Source organism: Fukomys damarensis, unplaced genomic scaffold (genome assembly GCF_012274545.1).
Source record: "Fukomys damarensis isolate Sample0158 unplaced genomic scaffold, DMR_v1.0_HiC HiC_scaffold_1, whole genome shotgun sequence".
NCBI classification, from domain to species: Eukaryota; Metazoa; Chordata; class Mammalia; order Rodentia; family Bathyergidae; genus Fukomys; species Fukomys damarensis.
This window is the reverse complement of record NW_022900913.1, coordinates 45,194,249-45,212,509: the sequence shown is the minus strand read 5'-3', so window position 1 is coordinate 45,212,509 and position 18,261 is coordinate 45,194,249. Positions and strand designations below refer to the sequence as shown.

Below are 18,261 nucleotides of genomic sequence, written 5' to 3'. Positions count from 1 at the left end.
TTTCTGTTCCTTCATAGCCTAAAATTAGAAGTGAGGAGAAATACCACCACCAAGAGCAACACACAGAGACACAGACAAAGATGTACACACACACACACACACACACACACACACACACACACACACACCCCAGTGCCAGTCTGTGAGTGGAAATGAATGAGTGAGGCCCTGACTTTGTCACAAAGGCCTACATAGGGCCCTCCTAAATCCGGCCATACACAGCAGATCTTACAGGTAGAGGAGACGTGTTCTCTGCAATAAACCAGTAGACACAGATCTAGGAACAGCTGTCTGATAATAGTTGCAAGTTGTTAAGCCCTCCCCAATATAATCTCTGCAGAAAGCCCTGAATCAAAACAGAGGACTGGATTCCTGCCATGAGAAGTTGTGCAATAAAGAAGCTGTGCATGAGGTAAGGTAAGTGCACCTGAGTACTTCTAAGTGCCACTCCTGCTGGAGGTGATTTCACTGAGGTTATAGCATTTACTCTTAGAAATCCCCTGTAGAGCAGGTGGTGGTGCACTTATTTTTACAGGTGAGAAAACTTGGGCCTGCAGGGTATTTGGCACAAAGGCACACAGTGCAAGACAAATCTGGGATGTCTGCTTTAAGTTCAGGTTATTTCTCTTCTATGACACATAAGTTGAACAGCATCATATTTTTATGTGCTCTAATTATTTTACGCAAACATTTGTTTAAAATATTATTTATATTTACATATCTTATATATGTACATATTTAAAATATTTATATCATTAATAATATTAGAAAATACAAAAATATTAACACCCACACTCACACACACATGAAGTTGTTCTGTTCCAATAAAAACCTTTTGTAGAATCAGAGCTGGCCCTAATAAAGATTTCCTTTCTTCTCTTTGTCTCAGCTTATGTACTCTATATTTTTGGATTCCTTTTGCCCAAGCATATTTCTAGTATAGTTGTAATCACAATTTGTGTACAGTTTCCAGTCCATATTGGGTTCTTATTGAGGATGATTTTTGGCATGCTGCTTCATTCTGTGGAAGGAGCAAAATAATCCCCGAACAGTCTGGCACACATCGGGTTATGATGACACCCATAGGCTTCACTTTAATCCTTGGGTTCTACTTTAAATGAAAGTGGTTGGCACAATATCACTTGGTCTGTAACGTAAGAGAACACAGTTATGCTTTGGGGCTGAGCATAAATATGTGTCCGTTGACTTTTATTTCCTCTTCAGCAGTAGCTCTAAGAAGACAGTAAGATGGGTATAACTTTCAGATGTCTCGGGGAGAAATGAACCTTAAAGTTTATTGAGTCAGAGTGTAGAGGCAGCGAGAATTGGGGTAGGGAGAGACAGAGAGGGCTGACGTGTACAGTGACTATTCCCTTGTCTGGACCCAGCCTCTGATGTTGTGTGCCCTGAGAAAAGGAAGCACATCAGAAAGATATCAGCTAGCACTTTTCTATTTGGAAGCTGACCTTTTCTTCCTGCAAAATTTTTGCTTGCCAGATTCTTCAACTTTAAGATTTTCTTCTTTATAGAATCCCATAAAAAAAGCACTCTGATTCCACTCTATGTCTCTCAAGAGTCTGCTTTCATGGGGCTTTCCAATATCCTGCTGAGGGGAAGCAAACTATTTGTACTCCTTGCAAGAGATTTAACTTCTCTAGTCAGTTTCACCCCTTCAGTTTCTCCCTGGTGTTTCCTTATAATAAATTGTGTTCAGAGTGGAAATTTGACCTCCTTGTTTGAGTGACAGCAGAGGGCTTAGCCCTCATCAGCATCTGTTGATCCTTCGTGTTGCTTCCCACTTTCTGTCTCTGCTGCTTCTAGGTCGGCCCTGGGAGGTGAAGTGGGCTTCCTCCTCTGTCTGTGTACAGTTGCTTCTCCCAAGCTGTCTGCTGTGTCAGAGGACTGATGTTCTGTAAGGTGGCACCTTCTGTTCCTTATCACAGGTTTATGTTCACTGATGTGAACCGATTTGGTCTTTATAACTGTGTTGAATACATTTGTCAGACAGGTTGCTGCAGAGAAGTACCTTGCCCTCACTGTCTGGCCTGCCTCATCTTGGGAAGCAGGCACAGCATCCAATATTGAGCACAGCCTTGAGGAACAGGGTGTTGACTTGGCAACTGAGACGCAAGTGGGCGACCCTTCCACTCTCCCTGCCTGAGCTGTTTGGCCATGTAGAGAGTAGAAGAAGCAGAGTGGAAAAGGATCTAAGACACTCTGATCATGCAGTAGCGGTGGAATTTGACCCAACATCCAAGCCAATCTCTGCCACTGTATGAGGTAAGGCTTGAGACTAAGATTCAGGGGCCTGCTGCCTTGACTTTTGGTAAAACCTAGAGACTCAAATGGCCCGAGCACAAGTTCTCCCTATTGGGTTCTGGTGGAGAAAGTCCCCTGCCAAATAACCTTTCTCATCATATGGATTGGCCGCAGGTCTGTCTTATGTCTGAGTATCAGGCATCAGTCACTTGCCAGTCCGTGGAGTTAATCAGACAAGACAGTCACCTCCTCTCACAGGATCTAGAAGCACTTCACTGTCTTGTTACTACCCAAGCAGCCTCACACAATTTATGCTTGTTCACTCTGCTCCTGAGTGGCTTAGTTGGCACATAGAGTTCCCCTGAGCTGATCCATGACCAATAACTGGCAGTCAGTCTCATCCACCTAATTTTGGATACTGTGTGTTCATCCATTCCAGTATCCTTTGCATGAAATTCCTCCCTTAGCAATGAGATACAGACAAAGTGATTAAAGCAAACTGCATTCAGTTTTTCTACAAATTAGCATGTCTGGGCATGTTTCCACTTATCAACTACTTTCCACTTACCTGTAAGCAGCACAGAACAGGAAACATGCTTGTAATCTCTGTCACTGTACCTCAGTACCTAGTGCGGTGGTACCTGTCACTTAGTGAATACTTCATAAGTGGAATAAATGAATGAGTGAGTCCCAAGGCCCTTTCTGTAAATTACACTAAATGTTCTCTTTTCTCAGCTACAAAAATTTTTTATCATACCATAGTCTGGGATAGAATGAGATATGGCAGCCCCTCTAATTTATACAAATTCTGCAAATTTAGAGTTAGTGTTCCAGACAAGTCAAAGGGGAAAATGGATCCTGAAGATGAACCCACCTCTCTGGTTCGGACAGAAGTTATGAGTGGGGAGGAAAGGGGTGAAGGAGCTTTTATTTTAGTGGCTGCATGATTGCTTTAGCTATCACTAAGCGAGGTACCCATCCTTCTCTACTAAAGCTGAGTTCATCAACTGCCACTTAAGCATGAAAACAGAAACATGGCAGGGAGAATTTGGCCTACACTAAATTTGGAAAACTTTAGTTTTTAGTTTCTCTGTGGCCATTTTTATGATAACTTGATCTCAAGGAAAATCTGTGTATCTTTTAGATTTTGGGGTCTTAGAATTTAGGGCTTCGTATTTTGTGCATTCCTAGTCCTATAACTTCCGTATATCTACCCATTCCTCTCCTCTAAGTTTCTACCTTAAAAAATATTAAATTCACATTAGATCTACTCTGGGAAGAAAGTGTTGTGTTTATCTTGTTTCCTCTTTAAAAACCCATAAATAATTTTTTAGATTATTATGTTTCACATGTTCCTATTTGCTGTTTGAGCCAAGGATCTCAATAAATTTTTTCCTATTTTTCATTTTTTTTCCTTTGTTGTCGGGTTGCTGTTGATTAATTTTTCTGTCCTCTGTTTTAATGGTAGATAGTCTGTCCTCTTTGGGATGAATGGAGTCTACTTTATCCTCTTACCCAGCTGACCCCTTGTTTGGAGACACAGATCCAGGGTTTTAGGTAACCTCAGACTGACTCTTTCTTTAGTACATGCTTGTAGTACACAGTAATTACATTTATCATGAGGAGCTGGTACATGTACGTAACATGGCTTAATTCATTATCCATCCCTATCCCTCTCATCCTCCCTGCTCCTTCCAACTCTAGTGCTCTTCTTCTTAACAGTTTTTCATCAACATTTGCCATTTGCTGTTTGTGTGATACTAGAACCTGGGTAAGTGTGCCTTCATGGGGATGAGTGTCATTTATAAGAAAACAAAATTGGTTGCAATCTGTCTCAGATTATGCTAAATAGATTCATAAGACAAACTGAGCTCAATATATTGAAACTGGGGAAACACTATGAATAGCTTTGGTGTAACAGCAATTTGACCAGACAGCCCAGAGTTTGCTAAATTCTACTTTCACTGCTTTATAGTGCTTATGTTAACAGTGTTCCCTACTGCTGTGCTGCTGTGGGAGATGATGATTTTAGAGATGTTATTAATTCTTGTCCATTTTTTTTGGTGTGGATTTGTAATCTAGACCTTATAAGCCTACTTATAAAATCAGTTAGCTCAGCAGCTGGGAAGACAATGGATTACAATATTATAGAGCATGCTGTTGCTCAGAAGATAGGAACCGGAGAAAGAAGGAATAATCCAAATCCCTATTTTAAAATGTCTTGGTTTCCAATATGACAGTAGAATTTAGGAGAGTTTCCCAAGATATCTGCTTTGGAGTCCTTGGCAGGACTCTCTTGAAGGGGTGATTTATCCTCAGCCTCATTAACAGAAGCTTAGCTGTTCTAGCAGAGGCAGGTGTAACACAGGTGGATATTCGTGCCGAGGTTTATATGACCAAATCTACATGAACAACTGGCACTAATTGGCTCTCCCGGGAAGTCCCAAGAAAAGCTGTCAATGGCAAAGACTGAGTTTTTGTTTATAATCTGTAGTGATTTCTCCTCTGCTGCTCATTCCTCCACCCCCGTCCAGATTGCCTCTCCTTCTTGCACAAACAAATGGTTGTTCCCAAAGTGCAGATAATTAGAAAGATAAGCCACACCTTTCATGGATTCCAACTGTTTCTCTCCTAGTTTCAGTTCTCTCCATTCCTTCCAAAGTGTGAACTGATACCCTGTCCTCAGCATGACCCTTTCCAAGGTTTAGCTCACGAAGCTCCAAAGTAGTGTTTAGAAAAAAAGATGCATTGCTGATGTGTTATAGAAGGTAATTTCTGTTTTTTAATAATATGACTTTAATTTTATTCTTCTGAAAACTGCAAATGATTTTACAGTAGTCCCTTTAGAGATTTCTGTCAAATAATTTTATTTTAAGGTTAAATCACTTGAGGAGCTATTTATCTGCAGGATATCGGGTGATAAGATTTTCTGCTGTCCCTGGAATCTTCTGTTAAGGAGATAAAGATAATAATACCTACCATTTAATAAGTTCTCTGATGTGAAAAACTACTATGATTCCTTCTTCCCAGGAAGAAACAGAAGTTCAAGGGTTACTTGCTTAAGGTCCGAAAAGCTACAGCTAATGTCGGAATTTGATTTGGGGTTTGCTTGACTCCAAGAGACTGTTAACCTACATGCTGTGTTATGCTTCCCCAATTGTATTATTTTTGTTCAAAGACTGGCAGCCCAACTTACAAAAATGATTTGAATTAGTTTTCAGACCAGGTATTCTTTCTAGTATTTGAGGGCCTGGAAAAGCTCAGGTGTACTTGGCTAACTAGCCTACAATTTTGTTACTTCATGTAGTGCATTTCAGGGCCATAATTTAATAGATGTTGTTGCTAAATCCAGGTGATAATAAGCTTTGTGGGTGATGAGGGGGGATTAGCATGACTTCAGCTTGTTTATAACTTTCCTTTGTTCCTTCTTATACTGAGGTAGAAGACTGGGGAGGTGATTAGAGATTTGGAGGGGGCCTTTTTCTCTGCTAGACTTAGACAGACTGAGTTGAAGTCAGTCAGTCACCTGGTGATGGGATGGGATTAGCAAGGGAGGAAACAGGGGACCTCATTTCCACTGGTCCCCCCATATGATGTAGGATACAGGGCTGGGGAGAATTGAAGGGAATAACAGTGCAGCAACACCATTTTATCTGTTTCATGTGCACTTGGACCAGGAAATTGGCTAGCTCTTCCTTCTGATTATGCTTAATTTAAGAGTCTTTTATTTCTAGTAGTACTTACAGAAGTATTTAAGTCTGATCAATGCAGATTGATTTTAAAAAAATCTTTAAACCTTGGCCATTGTCCTTAGGTTATAAGTGCTACTAACCTCTGCCTACTTTTCTTTTCATAATGAGTAGAATTAAACCAGAGATCATCAGTGTTAATTAATACAGACAAGTCAAAAGCATACATCTTCTTACTTTAAATGAGAAGCATTTTAGAATTGTGGCTGTTTTTGTGTTGTTTTAAAGTTTAAGTGGAATAAAAAAATATAATTGAATTACATGTTGAAATTTCCCTAAAGCCTTTTCAGAGTTATTTCCATTTAGTAGCAGATTGTACAAGGAGATGTATGAGAAGATACATGGGAGGAAGGGAATCAGTTCAAATCTTCATGGCATCTGATTTGGAGGATTATAAGTTTGTGAAAATCTAAGTTTGGAACATTAACTAGAGCAACTCCTTCCAAGTAGCTTGGTCAGTTATTACTATCTCAACATTCAGACTTCTTTCTATTTGATCAAGAAATAGGATATAAAAATACATATATAATTCAAATATTTTAGTCATAATATTTACCTTTTACTTTTTTATCTTATGTTCAAAAAATAAATCTCTACAGCAAGAATTCAGAACAATAATTTGTTGAAAGTCTTTTTTCACTTTCTTGTCCCCCCATAGAATAGTCTGATATTCTAATAAAAAGTAAATTAATCAAAAGGCAAGGAAAAGAAGACTGAGAGACAGTCTCTGGATGAATATTGAGAGGGAAGTCAGTCTCTGACTCACAGCCAATCTTGAATAGTTGGCAATAACTTTGAAATTTTATCTGGTCCGCCTGTTTTCCTTTAAACAGGACTGATCTTATACCTGTCCCAGTAGATGATAATCTATTCTGTATTTTAATGAAACTTGTAGTATAGGAGACTCCCTGAGGAACTCATTGTAAGTTAAACAGCTTTCAGAGGCAGATTCTGTTGTCTCTTTTTGGTGTTCATCTTCCCCACAGGGATGAGTAACTTTGTATAAACAGGGTTGCATCCATGTAAAGTCATTTTACATGGGACGTGAACAGACTGACAAACACCTAGAGGACTCAACTTCCTTGGGGAGGAACTAATCCAATCTCTTTGTTGTGAGTAGTTTACAAATTCTCCAGATTGAGATTGCAGGTTTTTCTATTTTAAATTCATGTTGTGCTGTTTACTTATGTTCCCTATAGACCTTCATATATCTTGTACAAATCTGTGCATTACTAGCATCTTTCTATGCTTAAAATCACGCTGGCTCTGTCAGCCAGTATCACAAATATGTGACTTCTTTTTTTTATGTTTTTTTCTCATTGAATTTATTGGTACTTTTTAGGTGTACAGTACAGTTACATTCATCATTGGGATCTTGTACCTTTACATGACAGGTGTTGGTTCTCATTTTTTCCCTTTACCCCTGCCCTCCCTTTACCCCCTCCTCGCTTCCCTATTTACAAATACTTTATTTCCATTTTTTTCATTTTCTCATATTTTTTCTTTTCCCTTATTTCCTTTCCCCTATCCTTGCAATTTCCCCTACACCTTTAGCCCTTTTCTTCCTGTTTCACATCGTCCGTTGTACATTTGGATCTTATTTATACTTTTAGTTTTTCCACACCAGAGAAACTGGTATTTACACGTGTGTGACTTATTCTTAAGCAAAAAGTGACTATTGCTGTCTGTGACAGAAAAAAATACAGTTTCAGCACTAGTAAGATTTAGAGATCTGGGCTCAAACTGTGTTTCTGCCACTGCTACTGATGGGTCATTCACTAAGTGTCACTGAGCCTCAGTTTATCACATCAGATATAGGGCCAGGTTACAACAGCTTTCCATAATGGATTTTTTCATAAAGTGCTAGCCTAGTGTGGTGGCACACACCTGTAATCCCAACACTTGGCAGGCTAAGGCAAAAGGACTAGTCTGTGTTACCTAGCCAGTTGAAGGCCAGCTTGAACTACATGGTTCCATTTATACATCGGAGGGTGTGGGGATTAAATGAAACTAAACAGAACTTTTTCTTGTAAACTGAAAGACTTTATTTCTTCATGTTTCAGTTAATGAAAAATAGTACATTGTAAATCTTCAAGTTTTCAGCAGAAATTTTCCAGAGATATTCACTTATGGTTTCTTTTTTTTTTCTTCCTTTTTTAAAATGCTATTATAATGCCACCCACTCTGACCAGGCTCATCTGCAGAGCAGAAGTAGCTGGATATTCCTTGGTGCCCCTTGCAGAAATGGAATAAAACTGTTGTCCTGACTGTGAGCAATAGTTTGTGGGTTCTTTCACAGCATGAGCTCATTGAAAGCGGGGCCTTCCTTTATTTGTCTGTGTCAAGAGGGTCTAGTCTGGTGCTGAACCCCTGGAAGATATTTAATAAATAGTGAATCAAGCTGTCCATAAGTGGAAAAAACTGCCTTGGAAAATGTTGAGCTTCCAGCCACAACAAATGCTGTTGTAGAGTGGATATTTGAAATGGGTGGAATTTTCAGTGAGAGAATATCTCAGATCAGGAATTTATGGGAGTTTCCTAAGGTTGTAAAGATAATATAAGAATAAAATTACTTATTGATAGCCACAGGTAGGTCAGAGAAGGTCAAAAAACAGCCTTAGAAGCAGCATTCACTGGCTTTTTTCTAGGTTTTGGCTAAACTTTCTTATTATTCAGAGTCCAGATTTTGTCTGAGAATATAGAATTATCACTAAAGGAAGTTCACCATGATCATCAAGGCACAAGGAAGGGACAGTCCTGTGACCATTATGCCATCTTTTACCTTGTACAGTTCTCCCATATACTTATAAATTCAATTCACTGAATTTGTGATGAATATTCTTCTGCTATGCTGTTTATTATCTTTACATATTCCTATATTCTTCCAGGGGGTGTGAACTGTCTCATATTTCTCCTTGATACCTAATGTTTTATTATCATATAAAAAACTCAATAAATGTTTTCTGGAAAAATAAGATAAACATGGTAGCTCAGATGTTTTTCCAATTTAGCATCTGAAAGTAGAGATAATAAATAAGATGAATTTACATTTAGCAAAGTTTACGTTTTGAAAGTACGAAAAATAGGAGCAAAATTACCTATCTTTTTACTGCCAAAGAATAGCCACTGTTAATACTTCCAATTATTTTCTCTAAACATATATAAAAAATTTTGATGTATAATTATAATTAGTACATATACAATCTGCCCTAGTTTTGTCATTTAAAATTGAAGCATTTGCTTATAATCATCATATATATTCTTTTTATATAGGAAATATTTTGACAATAAAGTTTTGAAAATCACGGAAGTTCTGGCAGTATAGTTTTCTCAAACAATTTTAATTGCACTTGCATAGTTTTCCTAATTTATTTATTTGTTATTGTATTTCTTATTAGGCATTTCATTCCTTCTATTTATTTTTCCACAAAGGGCTGAAGTAGACATTTTAGAACATAGAAATCTTCCTATTTATCCTTTTGAATATTTTCAAAGCATCATTTACTTTTTGGCAAACTGCTTTTGAGAAGTCTGTGTGCTGATGTTTGCTATTTCTAACAGTGCATAAAGATTTTGAATTCATCAGCGATGAATATTTTTAAAAATACAGATAGATTCTAATGGAAAAAATGCTTCTTCATTTTGTTTAATTTTTGAGTGTGTTTTTTGGGGGTGCTGTTATTCCTGAGGTAAAATCTTTTCCAGTGTATTTGTGAATCATTTTTGTTCTTTTATGAACTGTCCATTCGTGGCTTTCCATTTACTTTTCATATTAGTGGGTGAATGAGTCGTTCCACAAGGCATGCTATTTCCCGCAGGTGTCTCACACACCACTGCTTTAGCTGATGCCCAACGATAATGCATGAGGCCGGGTGAAGCCATGGGGAGCAGTAGGCAGCCAGAGCCAGCTGTTTAGTGGACTGTGTTGAAATGCAGTAGCAAGGAGGGAATGGAGTTACTAAATAATCTCCTCTTTCTGTTCAGTATTGCAAAAACGAGGCTTGGCTAGGGAGGTGTGAGGGACTCTCTTCATTCTTCCCTTTGTCTTAACTATTATTAGATAGGCCCAGAAGTTGCTAGTAAGTTGGGGCTGTTGGCGCATTGCACTCGGAGATAAAAAGTGTTGCAACTCCTCAATATGGTTTGCTCGTCACTGGAGCACATTGCTAACAGCTTATGTGCGACTCCTTAAGAATAATGAAAACCTCGTTTTAGGAGAGGGTACAGATTGTGTCTGTATGTGGCAACCTATATCCTGCTGCAGCTGGGACTGCTTGAGACACTGCAGAGCAGTAGGGCCTCTATTGACAGAGAAAAGTCCATTTTGTCTGAGCTGCTGTGAAATCTGTCAGCATCTGGCAGCAAAGCTTTCTGTAGTATGACCTCTCTCCCCAATCCCGTGGATGAGATAGAAGTTAATCTAAGATCTCTGCAGCTCTTTCAGTCCGTTGTCGTTTCACCATGGAAATAAATGCTAAATGCCTTCAGACACACTACAATCTAAGGGATCCTTTTAAGACAAGGTAAACATTAAAAAATCTGCATTAAAACATGCAGGTAATGTTTTAATACTGTATTTTATCTTGTATGAAATACTCTGAAATGGTTTAGGTATGCTTAATGCCAAGAAAATTGTCATAGAGCAAAGAAAGCAAAAGCTTTTTACCTTAATAGCAAAGGATTTGGGTGGACTCATTAAGAATATGCAGGAATGACTGAAGGGTAGAAGTCTTGGATACTGTTTTTATTGTGTTTTATTTTTCTTCTTCCTAAGAGTCTATAATACCTTCTCATTATATATAGAAGTAGATTCAGAATCTTCCTGGGCATCTTTTCTATGTGAAGTTTATTTTGCTTTTTAAAATAGGAATCATAAATATATGAAAAAATGTTCCACATCACTGGTCATTCGAGAGATGCAGATGAAAACAACACTAAGATTCCACCTCACCCCACAAAGAATGGCTGCTATCAAGAAATCACACAATAACAAATGTTGGCGGGGTTGCGGGGAGAAAGGAACCCTCCTCCATTGTTGGTGGGAGTGCAGACTAGTGCAACCACTATGGAAATCAATATGGAGATACCTCAAAGAGCTTGGACTGGAGGTTCCATTTGACCCAGCCATCCCTCTGTTGGGTATCTTTCCAAGAGAACTGAAAGAATCATATCACAGAGAAGTATGTGCACCCATGTTTATAGCGGCACAGTTTGTAATAGCTAAATCTTGGAAACAACCTATTTGCCCATCCGTTGGAAACTGGATAAAGAAGTTGTGGTTTTTCTATAAAATGGAATATTACTCAGCCATAAAGAGCGAGAGAATAGATTCATTCATAGGAAAATGGATACATATTGAAGATATACTCCTAAGTGAAATAAATAAGTCCCACATGTGTAAATACCGAATAGTTTCTCTGGTGTGAATATTCTGCAACAATGCATAAGATTCTAATAAGATTACTGACATTTAGAAATGGGAGGAAAGGAGCTAAAGGTGTAGGGAAGGTGTGATACGTAGGGGAAGAACAAAAAGGGAAAAGAAAAAAATGTGAGAGAATGAAAAGATGAAAATAAAGTGTTTGTAGATGGGGAGGGGAGGACGGGGTGAAGGGAGGGCAGAGGTAAGGGGAAAAAAATGAGAATCAAGACTTGCCATGTAAAGGTACATGATCCCAACAATGAATGTAACTGTACTGTATCCCTAAATGTACCAATAAACTCAATAAAAAAAAATAAATAAAATAAAATAGGAATCATTAGCATATAAATATTATATTTAACATGTATACCACTTGATGCTTTGATACATGTACACATCATGACATGATCACAGCATTCTAGTTCATTAAAATACCTACCACTTTTATTTATTTATTTATTTTTAAAATTTTTAAAATTTAAATTGAATTTATTGGTACATTCTAGGTAGACAGTACAGTTACATTCATTACTGGGATCTTGTACCTTTACATGACAGGTCTTGCATCTGATCTTTTCCCCTTGTCCCCACCCTCCCTTCACCTCCTCCTCCCCTCCCCACCTACAACACTTTAATTCCATTTTTACATTTTCTCATATTTTTTCCCTTTCCCTTATTCCCCTTCCCCTATCCTTTTCACTGTCCTTACACCTTTAGTCCATTTCTTCCTGTTTCACATTGCTAATTAACCCATTAGGATCTTGAGTACTATTTTAGTTTTTCACACCAGAGAAACTATTCGGTATTTACACATGTGTGACTTATTTATTTCACTCAGGAGTATATCCTCAAAATGTACCCATTTACCTATGAATGAATCTACTTTCTCATTCTTTATGGCTGAGTAGTATTCCATTTTATAGAAAAACCACATTTTCTTAATCCAGTTTCCAACTGATGGGCAGGTGGGCTGTTTCCAAGTTTTAGCTATTACAAATGGTGCCGCTATAAACATGGGAGCGCATATATCACTGTGGTATGATTCTTTTAATTCTTTTGGAAAGATACCCAACAGAGGGATAGGTGGGTCAAATGGAGCCTCCAATCCTAGTTCTTTGAGGTTTCTCCATATTGACTTCCATAGCGATTGCACTCCCACCAACAATGGAGAAGGGTTCCTTTCTCCCCGCAACCCTGCCAACATTTGTTATTGTGTGATTTCTTAATAGCAGCCATTCTTTGTGGGGTGAGGTGAAATCTCAGTGTTGTTTTCATCTGCATCTCTTGAATGACCAGTGATGTGGAACATTTTTTCATATATTTACTTGCTGCTTTTACTTCTTTGTCTGAGAAATGTCTGTTCATTTCAGATGCCCATTTTTGAATTTGGTCTTTATATTTGGGGGCGCTGGTTATTTTGAGTTCTTTATATATTCAAGATAATAGTCCTTTGTCTGAGGAGTAGCTGGTAAAACCTTTTTCCCACATTATAGGTTGTCTCTTAGTTCTGCTGATGGTTTCTTTTGTAGTCCAGAAGTTTTTTAATAAGATGAGATCCCACTTGTTGATTCTTTGTGCTAATTCCTGTGCTACTGAGGATTTGTTCATAAAGTCTTTTCCTATGCCAATTTGTGCAAGAGTTCTGCCTAACTTATCCTCCATCAAGTTTAGTGTTTCTGTTTTAATATTTAGATCTTTAATCCACTTGGATTTTAATTTAGTGCATGGTGAGAGATAAGGGTCTAGTTTTAATCTTTTGAAGGTTGAGATCCACTTTTTCCAACACCATTTATTGAAGAGGCTATCTTTCCTCCAGTGGCGACGGTCAGCTCCTTTGTCAAAGATGAGGTAGCTGAGTGTATCTGGAGTTGTTTTTGTGTCTTCTAATCTGTTCCACTGATCCTCAGGTCTGTTTCTTTGCCAGTACCATGCTGTTTTATCTCATTGGCTTTGTAGTATAGTTTCAAATTGGGAATTGTTATACCCGCTGCCATGTGTCTGTTGCCTAGGATGGCTTTTGCTATTCTAGGTCTCTTATGGTTCCAAATGAATTTTTGGATTCTTCTTTCTAGTTCTGTGAAGTACAGTGTTGGAATTTCAATCAGGATTGCATTGAATCTGTATAGCAGTTTTGGTAGTATGGCCATTTTCATTATGTTGATTCTTCCTACTCAGGAGCAGGGGATGTTTTTCCATTTTCTTATATCCTCTTCAATCTCTTTTTTTCAGAGTGCTGTAGTTTTCAGTGTTGTTTCCCTAATTTCTCTCTCAGTGAGTCTGTTATTTGTGTACAGGAAGGCTATTGATTTTTGTGTGTTGATCTTGTATCCTGCTACTCTGCTAAAAGTGTCAATTAAGTCTAAAAGTCTTTTGGTGGAGTGTTTTGGGTCTTCAATGTAGAGTATCATATCGTCAGCAAATAATGACATTTTAACTTCTTCCTTTCCTATCTTTATTGCTTTAATTTCTTTTTCTTGTTTAATTGCTATGGCTAATGTTTCCAGAACTATATCGAAGAGGAGTGGTGATAGTGGGCATCCTTGTCTTGTTCCTGACTTTAATGTGAAGGTTTTCAGTTTTTGGCCATTTAATGTGATGTTGGCTGTTGGTTTTTCATAGATAACCTCTATTAAGTTGAGATATAGACCATCTATTCTAATTTTTTGCAGGATCTTTATCATGAATGGATGTTGGATTTTGTCAAATGCTTTTTCTGCATCTATCGAGAGGATCATGTGGTTTTTGTCCTTGACTTTATTAATATAGCGTATTACATTTATTGATTTACATATGTTGAACCATCCCTGCATCCCTGGAATAAATCTGACTTGGTCAGGATGTATGATCTTCTTGATGACTCTCTGTATTCTGTTTGCTAATATCTTGTTAAGGATTTTTACATCTATGTTCATGAAGGAGATTGGCCTGTAGTTCTCTTTTTTAGTTGCATCTTTCCCTGGTTTGGGAATCGAAGTGATACTTGCCCCCATGAATGAATTTGGAAGTAGTGCTTCCCTTTCAATTTCATTGAAATGTTTAAACAGTAGTGGCAATAGTTCTTCTCTAAATGTCTTATAAAATTCAGCAGTGAATCCATCAGGACCTGGGCTTTTCTTTCTTGGTAAGTTTTTAATTACATTTTCAATTTCACTGATTGTAATTGGGGTGTTTAAAATGTTTTTATCTTCTTCATTCAACTTTGGTAATTCAGAAGTATCTAGAAATCTGTCCATTTCTTCTCTGTTTTCCATTTTAATAGAGTACAAGTTCTCAAAGTAGGCATTAATGATCCTCTGGATTTCAGTTGGATCTGTTGTGACTTCACCTTTTTCATTCTTGATTGCATGGATCTGAGCCTTTTCTTTCCTTTTTTTGATAAGATTTGCTAAGGGTTTATCCATCTAATTTATTCTTTCAAAAAACCAACTCTTTGATTCATTTATTTTTTGTAGTGTTTTATTCATTTCTATGGCATTGATTTCTTCTCTAATCTTTATAATTTCCTCTCTTGTTTGAGATTTGGGTTTTTCTTGCTCTTGTTTTTCTAGGAGTCTAAGATTCATTATTAGGTTGTTTATTTGAACCTGTTCTATTTTCCTGGTGTGGGCTTTCAGTGCTATGAATTTTCCACGTAGAACTGCTTTCATTGTGTCCCATAGATTCCTGTTTGTTGTATTGGCATTTTCATTTATTTGTAAAGACTGTCTGATTTCTTTAATTTCCTCTGTTATCCAATGATTGTTCAGGAGAGTGTTGTTCAATTTCCATGTATTTTTGATGTTCCTATGGTTTCTTATGCTATTGATCTCCAGCTTTATTGCACTGTGATCTGATAATATGCAGGGAATAACTTCGATTCCTTAAAATACCTACCACTTTTACATGGTTACTATTTATATTGTGTGTGAATGGGTGTTTCTGTTTGAATTTTGGACTCTTACAGCTGTGTCTAACCCATAGCCTACCTATTTTTTAACTCTCTTAAAATATTATTTTAAAAAATAAAAATAAAGCAACTTTTATTATTTATATACATTAACTATATTATGTATGTGACCCAAGACAAATCCTCATCTTTCGGGAACTTTCCTGATTGTATTCCAGGATATTTATTTGCACACAGAATTTTCCCTAGGAAGCAAGTGTACATCTCTGTCATTGTGGGCATTACTTCTTCAAAAATCTACCTCTTTAGTTACTGCCTTTGGTTTGGTTTCCTCCCTGCTATGTCAGCTCACATATTATATGATGTTTTAGAAATCTTGGTTATATATTCCTCTATTGTTTTCTTGGGAAGAGAATGAATTACATTTCCTTTATGCTTTTCATTGTGTTGACTAGAAAGTTCTTTATGCATTGTATATCCAATAATGTATGTACTTGATTCCTATTTCTTCTAAAAAAAATTGTGAGTGTCTAGTGGTAGACAGATGAATTTACTGTTATTGATGTCATGTTTCAAACAAAATTATAAATCAACTATTTATAAAATAAAATAGGTTTAGATGTTTTTGTATTAATCTTTAAGAATTTCTAATAAATATCTTCTTTTAAGATATTTTCATATCTCTGATGGGGCCATGTTTAAAAGTTTTTAAATTATAAAAGTAACAGGCCAGCTGATGGTGAGGTTTGAAAGAAAATCCTTGAGTTGTAGTGATTATCTCACTGAGGAATGTTAATGTAGACTAAGTGCTCTTGGAAGTTTGGAGTAGAGGGATCTGTGGAGAAGATAGTCTGCAGTGGTATGGAGTAACAGTCTGCAGAGCTAATGTTTTGGAGATTCCACATAACCTAGGTTTGATAAAGATGCTTTGAGGAACTGCTTTACAAATTATTTATTTTTAAAGTTATTTCTAAAATTACTTCTAAGTTTGCCACTGCAATACTGAAGTTGTGAGTTCTCACTTTTTGGACAATGAACATGTCTCAAGATGAGAGAGATGATAAATTTTCCTGCATCAGGATTGTAATTCAAAGTGACACCGTCAAGTTGGAGAAACATGAAAATGGACACACGAGCAGTGTTTGAGTAATAACTTTCTGAGTACATGCTGAAAAACATGTTCCATGTTTTCTGGACTCTAGGATGAATCACAGTCAAAATCAAACTTACTCATGGTGATGTGGAGGGAGAGCAATTACACGTGAATATCAATTATTTACAACAATATACCATGGCATAATTATATCCACTTGTAAAGGAGGGAATTGAGAAACCCTGAGAAGATGAGTTGCCCAGGTCATACAGTTGATGAGCATCCAGGTGACAATTTGAACTCACTTTTCACTGAGTGCACAAACCAGTATCTTAAGATATAGAAAGTTTTCCAGGAAAGGAAAAATGAGTTACCAGCAGTTTTTATGACAAATACCAGATAGATTAATTGTAAATTGTGAATTGTCCCAAGAATTAGTGTTGCCGATTGAAGTGTATATACTTTTCCCAATTGAACATTATGTGTTTGAAGACTGGACACTCTTCTTCATCCTTGGTATGATCATGGGGTTGGCCAAGGTATTTACAGAAAGGAGGATGGGTCAATATGACAATTTTAACTTGCGGAAACCAAGTATAAAATGAGTCAGCAGTCTTCTTCAGAGTGTGCTGAAAATATACTGTGGTTTTTCAGTCAGTTTTTCTACACAAGAGAAATTATCTGCTGCTATACACTCAGTGTGTACCAAAGGTTGTACTAATTGAGCATTTACAACATGCCAGGCACTGGGTTAAGTGCTCAGTGTATGTTTTCCCATTTAATCTTTACATGACCCTATAATGTTGACACTACTGATATTCTCTCATTAGGAATCTGAGGCATAAAGGGTTAAATAATTTTTCCAAGATCACACATTTCATTGTTAGCTAAATCAGATTGTAGTCATCCCTCAGTGCACACAGTGCACATGTTCCAGAGCCCCTGTGCATACCTTAAATGAAGAGGTATTGTAGTTTCATGTATCTCTGTACATACCCTCCTGCATACTTTAAATCATCTCTAGGTTACTTAGAACCTCTAATACAAGGTAAATACTATGTAAATACTTGCCATACTATAATGTTTAGGGAATATGACAAGGAAGAAGTCTGCATATGATATATGCAGACATACGTAACATAGCACGGCCTATGCTATTAATAACTAATGCCAGCTTCTTGTACTTCAATCATGCTACATGATTTTGCACAATTTTTACCTAGCTAAAGCTGAAGCCCCCATCAAATCATGGCTATAAGATCATATTGAGGAATGCCATAGAAACCTTATATGCTGTTATTAATTACCATTAATTTTGCTTTAGTGGAAGGCACATTGGATTGGGCATCAGGACAAATGAATTCTGGCATCAGATAAGCTCTTGGAATGACTTCCCTCATCTGCAAGGTGGAATGAATAGAGTGCCATCTGTTTGAGGCGAGGGCTAGACCACATGGCGTCCCTGACTGAACATCCATGGGCCAATACATTTCCAGTTGTGTTTTCTGGGGGCCAGGGACGCTGGCATGGATCTGATTAATCATGACTTGGACATCTTAATGGTAACATATGGTTTGATGGAACGAAATCCCTTGCCTTAAGGTGGTGTTCACATTTCTGCTGAATCTTGCATTCTGCAGCCATCAAGGAATCAGACCCAACAACAAGGGGCCAGTCATTAGTTTTCCACATAACAATGTTCCTCCTGTGAGAAACATCTGTGTCCTCACCTGGAACATGTTATATTGTCTTTGATTTATCATCCCTATCCCTAATTAAATAAATTAGCAACATGTAGAGAGAAAATATATATGCTGTATTAAAATATACATACATACATATATATATATAT

General features: G+C 37.3%; 1 protein-coding gene across 1 annotated transcript in view; it reads left to right on the top strand.

The window, feature by feature from the left end:
* Nucleotides 1-365: 365 nt before the first annotated feature.
* Pde4d (phosphodiesterase 4D) overlaps nt 366-18,261 on the top strand; it is a 1,223,725-nt gene continuing 1,205,829 nt past the window's right edge. Inside the window, exon 1 of the mRNA XM_010626919.3 lies at nt 366-417. The gene's annotated coding sequence lies outside the window, so the exon portion shown is untranslated. The remainder of the gene's footprint in view (nt 418-18,261) is intronic.